This window comes from Trichosurus vulpecula, chromosome 6 (genome assembly GCF_011100635.1).
Source record: "Trichosurus vulpecula isolate mTriVul1 chromosome 6, mTriVul1.pri, whole genome shotgun sequence".
Classification (NCBI taxonomy): domain Eukaryota; kingdom Metazoa; phylum Chordata; class Mammalia; order Diprotodontia; family Phalangeridae; genus Trichosurus; species Trichosurus vulpecula.
Window position 1 is genome coordinate 82820578 of NC_050578.1, and position 14132 is coordinate 82834709.

Genomic DNA, 14132 nt, shown 5'->3' on the forward strand with positions numbered 1-14132 from the left:
GCCTGGAAGCTTTTGATCAATATATCAAAATGGGGTTGCTGGTTCATGGGTTGGTTACTGTGGAGCCTAAATATATGTTTTCATTCTTCTGCCTTCTACATTGAGAGTTTCTTATATCCGGCGGTTCCGAACCTTTCAGACATATATATGATCCTCTTTGAGATTATAAACTCTGCCCTCCTAATACATTTGGTGACGAGGATGGGATCGCTAGGTATAAGATCTCTATTTAGAAGCAGAACAATTTCAGAGGAAGAGATGAATATCCCAGGATGGGAGGATCCATTTTATTCCTCCCTAGCAAAGGAATTGGCTAAAAAAGCTGGACCCTGTGAAAACTGGGAACCAAGGCTACGGAGAGGAGATCCTAGGGATTTAGAAAAGTGTTTACAAGAAGTTGGGATTCAGTCAGGGGCATCACTATCTAGGCAAAGCTGGATAGTGTTATCAGCCTACCGGCTAGTATACGAAAGATTGAAATTAAGTGAAAGACATGGGGGCACTCCTACCCCACAGCAAGAAGGGGAATCTCAGATAGCAGGAGACCAAACTGACTCAAATGAGAACTTTTCTATTAATGTGGCTAGGAGCAACAGGAGACCAAATAAGCCAAGAGTGCATTCCAACCCAGCCCAGAAAGAGCCTGACTGCCTGCTTCGTCCTAGCCATGGTGGCAGAGGAAGTGAGTGGGGGGGAAATGAGACAACGTTAGGGGCTGAGGCACAAAACACTACTGGGGTTCAGGATGTGCCTCACACAGAGAATAGGAGATGGTTAAATGATCAGACAAGGGCTCGACCCATACAAAGGAGGAAGACAGAAACCCGAGGTGAAGATTCAGTTACAAGGGAAATTCAGGAAGATTTCTCACCGCAAGAGGTCACAGATATTTTGAGTAGATTCAGCCAAAGAATAGGAGAACCATTGATATCTTGGATGGTAAGACTCAGTGATCAAGGGGCCAGTGGAATATCAGTAGATAGGACAGACTGTATGAGATTCATAGGTATCAGCCATGATCCTCTAGTTCAACAAGCTTTTAGGGAAAATCATCAGCAAGGAGATGGTGATAGCAGGACTACTCTATTGGCATTAGCTGCTGTGGGATGCAATAAGAGATATGCTACTGATTCTATGTGGCCCACTGAGCACAGACCCTGGTATTCACTTAGAGATTGTATCATGAGACTAAAGGAGGAGGTGATGAAGACTGCCATTATGATAGGAACCGCAGACAAATATTACAATGATCCAATGGGACTGCCTCATAGGAATTTAATAATTAGGACAGCTCCCCCTGCTTATAAACAACTAATTTTGAATTTATTACTTGGAGAAGTAGGGAGCCGTCTTACAACAGTGATAAATAAGATTTTACAGTTACATGATTTAGGTGACTGGGGAAGGGATAGATCTCCTCGAGAGAGAAGGGTGAATAACCAGCAAACTTGGCGCCAAAGGAGAGTAACAAGGAAAGAAATGTTTACTGCTCTATTGAGAGCAGGGGTAGGCTTTGAAATGATAGATGGCATTCCGACCAATGAATTATACAGAATGTACAGAGATAAAGGATTTGATAACAGGAGAAATAGGGAAATGAGAACTGCTCCTGCAAGCCCACAAGCCACTCAGAGTGAAGGTGACCTTGTGTGATTATCAGATGAAAACTTGTACATCTGGGGAAAGGCTGGGAGGACAATCCTAGTCTCTACCTAGGATGGGATCCTCTTAGTTTAGTTTTCCCATTGTGTTTCCTTGTACATCTGGGGAAAGGCTGAGAGGACAATCTTAGTCTCTATCTAGGGTGGGATCCTCTTGGCTTCCTCATTATGTTCCTTTTGAAAAGAAACATTTCCCACCTGAGTTTGGCTCTGATGTTGGATCTTTGCATAACTAAAATCTCAACCAAACTTGAGATGATTTTATTTGAAGGATAATAGTCCATACTTGTCTACTCTTTTTGTCCTTTGTTTTGGCTAATGTTGTTGCTAGTTCTGTTTCCTTTAGGCTTAAGCACCCTGCACTTTCTAGTGACTGCCTAAGCACATAGCATTCTTGGAATTCCTGCCAGCTCGTTAAAGAACTGACCTCTGGAATGGGACTTTTTGGGGCAGGGCCATCTCTACATCCAATTTCAGCATGAAGAAGCTATGGAAAATGAGACCTTCACCCCTTACCCCAAGATTTTGAGCCCCAATCATTCAAGGGGGGGTGGGAATGATGATAGTGTTCTATGTTTACTTATTTTGTGTTATCTTTGCTATGTTGTTTTATTGTTATGATATTATTGATCCTATGTAATGGATACAAGGATTTAGGGGTGGACATTTGAATTATTAATAATTATTTTGGGGATGATTGATTGAAGAGATTATCTTGCTGGGACCTAGGGGTGGATCACATTTGAATCGTAAACCAACATTTAGGAATGTCACCAAATGATATGTTTTGCTTTATAATGAATGATATGTTTTAGTTTCCTTTGTAATTGGATCACAATGTATGTTCTAGGATACATGGCTGATTAGATTATGTATCCTATAACAAGGGGTGGAGTGTATTGGCAACCAAAAATGGGCTCCTTAGCACTTAGTCAACAAGTGCCCTTGACTAGTTTGGCTTTTTCCCCTGAACTGAATGCTGTTTGTATGTTGGACTGGAGTAAGCTTGTCGGCCCCTTCACCTTGCTTCCCTTGATTAAGCTGATGGAAAGAACCTGTGCTTTCCCGGTCAACCCCTTCACCTTGCTTAAGCAGATTGAAAGAACCTGTGCTTTCCCCGGCGTACCTTATACCCCCACAGAAGCTGGATGGTTAAAAGCAGCTCCCTTTGGAGCCAGAGGCTGCTACAGCCACAGCCACAGCCACAGCCACAGCTGAAGCAGGAGCTGCCAGTAGCAGAGCTGACCTACGGGAGGAAGCTGAACAAAGACTTCAGGCCAGTGGGTAATCTTTTTACCATAGAGGGGGAAGCATGATTTTGCTTTACGCAATCATGCTTCTCTGTAGCCTCCTGGTTACTCTTTCAAGGCGTACTTATTGGGCCTGGAAGCTTTTGATCAATATATCAAAATGGGGTTGCTGGTTCATGGGTTGGTTACTGTGGAGCCTAAATATATGTTTTCATTCTTCTGCCTTCTACATTGAGAGTTTCTTATATCCGGCGGTTCCGAACCTTTCAGACATATATATGATCCTCTTTGAGATTATAAACTCTGCCCTCCTAATACATTTGGTGACGAGGATGGGATCGCTAGGTATAAGATCTCTATTTAGAAGCAGAACAATTTCAGAGGAAGAGATGAATATCCCAGGATGGGAGGATCCATTTTATTCCTCCCTAGCAAAGGAATTGGCTAAAAAAGCTGGACCCTGTGAAAACTGGGAACCAAGGCTACGGAGAGGAGATCCTAGGGATTTAGAAAAGTGTTTACAAGAAGTTGGGATTCAGTCAGGGGCATCACTATCTAGGCAAAGCTGGATAGTGTTATCAGCCTACCGGCTAGTATACGAAAGATTGAAATTAAGTGAAAGACATGGGGGCACTCCTACCCCACAGCAAGAAGGGGAATCTCAGATAGCAGGAGACCAAACTGACTCAAATGAGAACTTTTCTATTAATGTGGCTAGGAGCAACAGGAGACCAAATAAGCCAAGAGTGCATTCCAACCCAGCCCAGAAAGAGCCTGACTGCCTGCTTCGTCCTAGCCATGGTGGCAGAGGAAGTGAGTGGGGGGGAAATGAGACAACGTTAGGGGCTGAGGCACAAAACACTACTGGGGTTCAGGATGTGCCTCACACAGAGAATAGGAGATGGTTAAATGATCAGACAAGGGCTCGACCCATACAAAGGAGGAAGACAGAAACCCGAGGTGAAGATTCAGTTACAAGGGAAATTCAGGAAGATTTCTCACCGCAAGAGGTCACAGATATTTTGAGTAGATTCAGCCAAAGAATAGGAGAACCATTGATATCTTGGATGGTAAGACTCAGTGATCAAGGGGCCAGTGGAATATCAGTAGATAGGACAGACTGTATGAGATTCATAGGTATCAGCCATGATCCTCTAGTTCAACAAGCTTTTAGGGAAAATCATCAGCAAGGAGATGGTGATAGCAGGACTACTCTATTGGCATTAGCTGCTGTGGGATGCAATAAGAGATATGCTACTGATTCTATGTGGCCCACTGAGCACAGACCCTGGTATTCACTTAGAGATTGTATCATGAGACTAAAGGAGGAGGTGATGAAGACTGCCATTATGATAGGAACCGCAGACAAATATTACAATGATCCAATGGGACTGCCTCATAGGAATTTAATAATTAGGACAGCTCCCCCTGCTTATAAACAACTAATTTTGAATTTATTACTTGGAGAAGTAGGGAGCCATCTTACAACAGTGATAAATAAGATTTTACAGTTACATGATTTAGGTGACTGGGGAAGGGATAGATCTCCTCGAGAGAGAAGGGTGAATAACCAGCAAACTTGGCGCCAAAGGAGAGTAACAAGGAAAGAAATGTTTACTGCTCTATTGAGAGCAGGGGTAGGCTTTGAAATGATAGATGGCATTCCGACCAATGAATTATACAGAATGTACAGAGATAAAGGATTTGATAACAGGAGAAATAGGGAAATGAGAACTGCTCCTGCAAGCCCACAAGCCACTCAGAGTGAAGGTGACCTTGTGTGATTATCAGATGAAAACTTGTACATCTGGGGAAAGGCTGGGAGGACAATCCTAGTCTCTACCTAGGATGGGATCCTCTTAGTTTAGTTTTCCCATTGTGTTTCCTTGTACATCTGGGGAAAGGCTGAGAGGACAATCTTAGTCTCTATCTAGGGTGGGATCCTCTTGGCTTCCTCATTATGTTCCTTTTGAAAAGAAACATTTCCCACCTGAGTTTGGCTCTGATGTTGGATCTTTGCATAACTAAAATCTCAACCAAACTTGAGATGATTTATTTGAAGGATAATAGTCCATACTTGTCTACTCTTTTTGTCCTTTGTTTTGGCTAATGTTGTTGCTAGTTCTGTTTCCTTTAGGCTTAAGCACCCTGCACTTTCTAGTGACTGCCTAAGCACATAGCATTCTTGGAATTCCTGCCAGCTCGTTAAAGAACTGACCTCTGGAATGGGACTTTTTGGGGCAGGGCCATCTCTACATCCAATTTCAGCATGAAGAAGCTATGGAAAATGAGACCTTCACCCCTTACCCCAAGATTTTGAGCCCCAATCATTCAAGGGGGGGTGGGAATGATGATAGTGTTCTATGTTTACTTATTTTGTGTTATCTTTGCTATGTTGTTTTATTGTTATGATATTATTGATCCTATGTAATGGATACAAGGATTTAGGGGTGGACATTTGAATTATTAATAATTATTTTGGGGATGATTGATTGAAGAGATTATCTTGCTGGGACCTAGGGGTGGATCACATTTGAATCGTAAACCAACATTTAGGAATGTCACCAAATGATATGTTTTGCTTTATAATGAATGATATGTTTTAGTTTCCTTTGTAATTGGATCACAATGTATGTTCTAGGATACATGGCTGATTAGATTATGTATCCTATAACAAGGGGTGGAGTGTATTGGCAACCAAAAATGGGCTCCTTAGCACTTAGTCAACAAGTGCCCTTGACTAGTTTGGCTTTTTCCCCTGAACTGAATGCTGTTTGTATGTTGGACTGGAGTAAGCTTGTCGGCCCCTTCACCTTGCTTCCCTTGATTAAGCTGATGGAAAGAACCTGTGCTTTTCTGGTCAACCCCTTCACCTTGCTTAAGCAGATTGAAAGAACCTGTGCTTTCCCCGGCGTACCTTATACCCCCACAGAAGCTGGATGGTTAAAAGCAGCTCCCTTTGGAGCCAGAGGCTGCTACAGCCACAGCCACAGCCACAGCCACAGCCACAGCCACAGCTGAAGCAGGAGCTGCCAGTAGCAGAGCTGACCTACGGGAGGAAGCTGAACAAAGACTTCAGGCCAGTGGGTAATCTTTTTACCATAGAGGGGGAAGCATGATTTTGCTTTACGCAATCATGCTTCTCTGTAGCCTCCTGGTTACTCTTTCAAGGCGTACTTATTGGGCCTGGAAGCTTTTGATCAATATATCAAAATGGGGTTGCTGGTTCATGGGTTGGTTACTGTGGAGCCTAAATATATGTTTTGATTCTTCTGCCTTCTACTTTGAGAGTTTCTTATATCCGGCGGTTCCGAACCTTTCAGACATGTTTATGATCCTCTTTGAGATTATAAACTCTGCCCTCCTAATACAGTGTCTCTCCCCCACCCCCTCTATTCCCACCTTGAGATCCAGGCTGTCTCTCTCTAACTTCCAACAAGGGGAAGAGGAGAGAAACTCTTTGACCCCTCACCCACCACCAACAATGTCAACGGTATACACGTGGCAGGGAGAGCAGGGGCTTGTCTAGGCCCTGATTGCTTTTTTTTTTTAAACTTCAGTGACAAAAGATCATTACATCATAAGATTTTAGAACTGAAAGGGACCCTGAAGATAAAAAAATAGATCTTACACACTTACCTGAAGGTAAATGTTAGTGAGTGGCTGTTGTTAAGGTACTATTGCAGAACACATTGATTGCCCCCTCCCCTCAAAAGACAAAACTGGTTCTGATCCTTGGCAAATTTATTACCTTGGCAGGTAATGACTGTTTGATTAAATCAAGGTTCTTTATCTTATGAACTTAAATGAGGAGCTCTTTAAGGCTTTGGATATGAAGGCCTAGACTGGGATTTAGGCCTGTCTTCTCCTCCTCTAGTTCTTTCCTCTTGAAGCCATAAATTTAGAAAGGAAATATTCAGAAAATAAGGTAATTCTGCCATACTCTACAATAAGCAGTAAGCTAACTTGCCAGATGGTTTTACATTTTGTAACTATTTCCAAAATTGGTATGATTCTCTCTGGTTTAGTGACTGGTAATTCTGTAACTGAAAAGTATTTTTAAACAGTTATGTCCAAATAATATAATGTTAAAAGAATGAATGTCTTATCCAGAATCCAACAGTGAGTTTTGTTTTCTCTTACCTAATGGAGATTATTTTTTAGAGACCGTATTTATAAAAAAGGTGTAAGGTTAAATAGCCAGCCAGTTAATATTGGAAATATTCTTTTTCTTTTCTATATTCAATTTTATTTTATTTTCAGTTTCAAATTCTATCCCTCCTGTCTTTCTCCCCACCCACTGAGAAGCGGAAACATTTAAATGATCCAGTGCTTGCCATTGGACATTAACTGGTGACGAAAGTCATAATATGCCAGATTTTTTGTGTATTACTAATAGGGTTCACGACAGTTATTTTTATATACCTCACACTGCCATTCTTTAAGAATGATTTTGTTCTCATTAGTTGATATCAACCAAACCAGAAAAATTTATTGGAATGTTAATCAGATTACTGAGGCTATTAGAATATTTGCCAGTCAAATGGATTTCATACAACCCTAATGGACATTTTTTCCAAATTTAACTTTGCCAGTATAGAAAGAATGGTTTACTCTTGAATTCCATTCTTGGTTCTTTGATACTCCGGCCTGACATTTTTTCTTTGCATAGATGCACTGTTGGGATTCTTAGCAGACTCATGCAGCTAGTCTCTTGTCTTAGCCTTTGGTGGTTTCTACATAGTTTAACTCCATGATTATGATGGTGGCAGCAGCTCAGGTATCAGCAAGTATTTCCCTTATCTCTCCTGATCCTTGCAGGCTGAAAACAAAAATGGAACCCCTGAATCTATGGAGGCAATCAGTATAAAATATCTACCCTTTTTTTTAAACATTCCACAAGATTTTAGCCCTTCAGATGGGAAGAAAACTGTCTCTTTAAGACTTGTAGTCCCTCTTGAATTCACAATTTTTACCAGACTAAAAAATTCTCATCCTGGCCAGCAGAATGTTCCTCACCTACATATGGCTTTGGCAGTGGGAGGTACCAGGGTTATACTCTTTTGGTATTATGATGCTAACTTCCCCAATCTCTCCTCTAGTTCTCTGTCGCCTCTAGAGGACAAAGTCACATAACATAAATGCACACATTAGCTGTGTCTAAAAGTGTATGACTTCTTATGCATCTCTAGTGTGTTGCCTGTCAGCAGTCTTCCAGAGTTGTGGTTAGTCATTGATCACAAATCTTAAGTTTTTCACAATTGTTTTCCTTTACAAAAATGCAATTGTTGTGTCATTGTTCTGGTTCTGCTCACTGTACATCAGTTCCCAATGTCCTCCAATGTTTCTTTGAATCCATTCCTTTTATTATTTCTTATTGCACAATAATATTCCATTATATTCACATACTATGTTCGTTAAACTATTCCCCAATTGATGAGTACCCACTTTGCTTCTAGGTCTTTGCTACAACAAAAAAATGCTCCTCTCTCTCCCATGATGATCATCATCTTTTCTTTTTTCTTTGATTTCTTTTGGATATAAGCCTAGTAGCAATACTGTCGAGTTAAAGTGCATAGAACTGGACATGGAGTCAGGAACATCTGAGTTCAAATCCTACTTCAAAATACTAGCAATATTACATTGATCAAGTCACTTAAACACTGCTTGCCTTAGTTTCCCCAGCTGTATAATGGGGATAGTAGTAGCTCCTACTTCCCAGGGTTGTTAGGATCAAATGAGATTTTTAAAGTCCTTGCAAGCCTTAAAGCACTATAATTTATAATGCTAATTATTACTATTGTATTAAAGGAGATGCACAATTTAGTCACTTTTTGGACATAGTTACAAGTTGTTTCCCAGAAGGATTACATCACTTTGCAGTCCTACCAATAGTGCATTACTGTGCTAATCCTCCTACTTCCAACAAATGACATTTTCCCTTTTTGTCATCTTTGCCGACCTGATGAGTGGGTGTAAAATTGAGAGCTGTGCCCACAGAGGTTCTCCTTCCCCTTATGATTTCTGTCCATTCTTTTTTCTGTTGCTATATCCAAAGAAAAGTTTAGGGTTTTTGTGGTTATTTGGGAGCAAAGCGCTTTATGAACATTATCTCATTTTATCCTCGCAACTATCCTGGGAGATTGTTCTGTCATTATCCCCATCTTACAGATGAGGAAGCTGAGGCAGATATAGGTTAAAGGATTCATACAACTAGGGAGTATCTGAGACTGTATTTGAACTCAGGTATTCCTGACTCCAGGCCCAGCACTCTATCCACTGGGTCACTCAACTATCTCTAGAAAGAGAATGAAGCTACCTGAGTCTCCAATAAAGAGCTGTTGATTCATCTAGCTAGCACTTAGGATGAGTCTGAAAAATGGGAAGGAAGCCAGGGATGGGTCTGGGCCCTGGCAGCTCCTGCCTGGTCATATCTAAATATGGCTATATAGCAAAGATGTATGTATGTATCCAGTATCCATCTATGTAGGCTTATCTAGATAAATGGAAAGAAAGGTTGTCTGGGGATGAAGGGCCGCCTTTGTCTGTCCGTCTGTATCTCTACAATCTTTTTGATATTTTAGTGACCCTCCCAAAGCCAAGGACAAAAGAGAAAAGGGATGGAGAATTGCACCACACTGGTTTTTCTGTATTCTTCTACCCCTAGCACTTGACCGTCTAAGGATTTCATTCATCTCTGTTGTGGTGTGTGTAAAAAATAGAGCAGATTGTAAGAAATTTTGAAAATGGAAAAGAATTATTTTTAAACTCTTTTTCTTTCCCCCTATCTGTCTGTCTTTTATTTTTTCCTTAATGCTAAGAGTAGTAACTGGAAACTTTTAGGGTTAATAATAGACAGCAATTGATTTAGGTGACTTTTTTTTTTTACAGTCACAGAAACTCTCTGTATTATTTTTAGGTACAAGAAAGAAAGAGGAAGAGATGAGGTGTAATTATTAACATCTGTTTGATTTTACACTAGAAACCACTTTGAGACTACTGCCACTTCCAAGTTTCTTGTTGCAAACAAGGTGCTGTCTCTTAAGAAAATAACAATTGTGATTCACAAGTAAAATGTTGGTAAATATTTTAAATGTTTAAGCAAGCAAAATAAGTGTGTCTATGGAAATATGGGAGAAACAGGACAAACTCTTGAAGCTGTTGATTGATAGTGGTCCAGTTGCATAGTCCTTACTTTAAAAGGAGTGGAAGTTTTGCCTCTGACAAAATTACAGCACTGCCTCCTTTCCCAAACTACTGGCTAATTTAAAAGTATATTATAGTCATTTTTTAAACAAGAGTCATATTTGAATTTTATCTTGTTCCATACCATGTAAAATATTAAACATGTAAGTGTTTGATAGTGCTCACACATGCATTAGTGCTTAATAAATTAGATTCAGTGAATTTGCAGTGATCAGTCTTAAAACATATCAGAATACTATTACCAATTGTTTCTTTGAAAAAAAAATATACCCGAGTATTGGGTATCAAAGGATATAATTTACGTAAAGCTCTTTGTAAGCTTTAAATGCTGGCTGTAAATTCACTGCTGTTTCAAACATCTTGCAGAGGAATAATTAGTAGGCAGACACAGTTATTTGATGTAATAGCTGACAGAGAGAAGTTCTTGCAAGATCAATCAAGAGAAAATTAAATAATTTTCAACAAAGAAGTAAGCACAGCTCAGTGCTTAGCATAAGTCAATGAGACATAGTCTGCCCACAAAAATCAATTAAATGACAATCATTAAACCATCTTCCTTCTCTAATTACATTCATTTGCAGCACTCGTTTGCATGTTTCCTGAACATATTTACTATGTTCATGTCTCCCTGGTTTATACTGAGGGTGAGGCAACTGGATCAGAACTTGAAGGCTACCATTATGGGTGCTGCTCCTAATCCTACCACCCTGTTGCTTAAGGATGTTTAAGGGAGAAGCCATTTGGGTAGGTGGGGGTTTAATATTCTTAGAGCATAGATTTTTAAAGAAATACATACATGACATACATGCATATGTATATTATATATTGGTGATGGAGAAAATTTAAACCCACCCTATTTGAATCAATTCCTACATGTTAATTATGTTATTTATCTGCACCCATGAAATAACTGATTTTTGAAGTACTGAATTAATATGATAGAAAGACCAAACAATTATTATTTTATTACCTGTAGAAGATTTTATGTTAATGTACATGTGCTCTATGAACTAGAGGGGAGGGAGGGCCTTGAAGTGTATCAGGCACCTGATGCCTTTTTCTGCTAGCTTAGTTTAATTAGCACTTTGGAAGGCCTGGACACAAAGGAAAGGGGAGTATGGGACAAAGGGCAGGGATTGAGGAATGTATGGGGGCACTGATTAAAGAGAGGACCCCAATTTGGGGCTTTCTGCGCCCAGTGCAGAGTTATTGTTGTTGTTGATTCCTCACTGGAATGAAGCCAGGAAGGAAAAGAGAACATGATCTCGTCATGCCTTTTGTAGGTATGACCTGCTCTGGTCAGAAGCCAATTGAAAAGCCATTCTTCATGAGGTGGTCAGTGGACCAGGGAAGTCAGAGAATGCCTTTGAATGCAAAGTCAACTGGGGGTATTCATCAAGCTGTGCATGTTGAGTGTGCTCATAAAGGCGGGGTTCTCATTGCCTAGTGTCCTGTTATACAAAGCTCTGCCTTCACCTCTTTCCAAGCTCTTTGAGAGTAGGGATTATTTCGTTCTTTGAATTGCACCCCTGGTGCCTAGCACAGTGCCTGGTACAAAGCAAGTGCTTAATAAATGCTTGTTGATTGATAGCTTCTTTCTACTGATTATTTGCCGTTTATCCTGTTTACTGCTAGTTTGTAGGTAGATGTTTGCATGTTGTCCCTCCCATTAAACTGTGGACTTCTCAAGGCACTAAAGGGCAAGGCCTTTCTTGTGCCTCTCTTTGTGTCCCCAGCTTAGCATAGTGTCTGGCACATAGTAGGCACTTAATAGATGTTTATTGACTTACTGCTATTGTGAAATTTACCATGCTGGATCCATAACAGTCTGATGTTTCAATTTCTTATCAAAACATTTACAGGACATATTATCGTACTTTTGTAATAACCCAATTAAGTCTAATTGGGGAGAGAGACTGTATACTTGTACTATGATATGATGATGATGATAATGATAATAATAATAACTTTTATATAGAGGTTACCATGTGTTAGGTGCTGTGCTAAGTGGTGCTTTACAATTATTATCATGATAACACTGATCCCTTTTTTACAGATAGGGAAACTGAGGCAATAGAGATTAAGGGACTTGTCCAGGGTCACACAGCTACTAAGTGTCTGATGTCACATTTGAACTCACATCTTCTTCAGTCTATCCACCGTGCTACCTATTTATAAATTATTTCAATATAGAAACAATAAATAAATATTGGGCATGCTAGGCTTGTGCCCTTGAAATATTATAAGAACTAGGGAGAGGTCTTCCAGTATTCTGGATAAATTATCTCTGGAAGACTTATAAGAAGTGGATGAGATTTGGATAATGGAATTACATACTCATTTAAGCATGTCAAGAAATGCAAGGTAAAAATAATAATAGCTGACAGAATATCTTAAGGTTTGTGAAGAATATTATAAATATAATTTTGTTTTATCCTGACAACTCTGTGAGGCAGGCACTCTGGGTATTATCTCCTTTTCACAGAGGGGAAAACGAGGCCTGAGAAGCCCAGTGATGTGTTGACAGTCACACACCTAGTAAATGTCACAAGCTGCCTTTGAATCTAGCTCTTTCTTGGACCCAAATCCAATCATCTGTCTCTTGTACCATGTTGTATGCGATAGAAACTGAATATATATGCACTGTTCTACTGAAGCTACTTTCAGGTTCATCATGGCTGACCATTCAAGTCATCTGATGGTTCACTTTACCGCTAGACGTGTAAGGGACACACGAATCTCATGGCAAAAGCATTTAATTAAGATGGGAAGCAACAAAAATACCAAACAGTGAACATTCTCTGCATCATATACAAAGGGATGTGAGTCTCCTGCACTGGGGTATCATAATCTAATTCCTTTTCATTTCCCCTAATCCTCCAGGGTAACGGGAGGACACAGTCACTTTGAGCTCAGAGTGCTAGGGGTGAATACTTAACATGTAGTCTAGTCTGCTTTTTGGAGCCTTTCCCAGGAGTCATTTGGTGCAGGATGAAGAATGGCTGACAGTTTTCACCTTGGTTCTGTAATCATTGTTATCATGATGCTAATGGATACTCTGACCATTGCCCCACATGGCCATCTTTTCTTTTTCTCTCCCCCACTATAGCTCCACATCTAGCCACCCCTGTCCATTCATCTTTATGACTTTCACAGCCTTCTTTTAAAGCTTGCCGTCTAGAACCTTTTCATGATTAGTCTCCTGGCCAAGAGATCCGGCAGATTCTCCCATGCATGGCCAATTCAAAAGTATATTTTAATTGTTTTTTTAAACAAACATTATACTTGAATCTTATCTTGTTGCATACTCTGTAAAACATTGAATATATAAGTATTTAACAGTGCTCATAAGTGTATTGGTGCTTAATCCAATCCAAGCTTTGTGGGCAATTAAGTTCTAACTTGACTTCCCTTAGATATGCAAATGGAGAGAACATAGAGTAAATTAGTATTTTATCAGATTTTTCAGGGAAGGCTTCCTAGGAGTTTCGAGCACCATCTTGGAGGGGGTTATGATTGTGGATGGATGCAGAAGGAGACCAGCAAGGACAGAGATGCGGCACTGGGGAAGTAGAGAGTCCTACACAACAGAAGGCAAGTGGGGTCGATTTGTTTGGGCCAGGTTTGAAATGAGAGCTAAGGAGCTTCCGGGATCCTGAGTGGAGTGAACATCTTTATGGGTTTTGGTTGGATGTGATAGGTGATCATAGGAAAAGGAGGTCCCAGGTACGAAATGGTGCTTGAGGATGAGTTTTCTTGTGTAAAATGTATTAGGTGAAAGAGAATCAGAGACAAGGAGACCAATTATGAGGCAGTTACACATAAAAAGTTTCCAGATTAGCCACTAACTTGAATTATTCATACCATTTCTTCCATCCATTAGGATAATTAAAAGTCAGCTCTACTTGAAATTCCGCATGTTGTATAGGGTGGGAAAACAGTGACAATCAGAACAGGAGAAGATAATGATCAGGTGGATTTATGTTTGGACCTAAACTCTCAGAAACTGAATGAA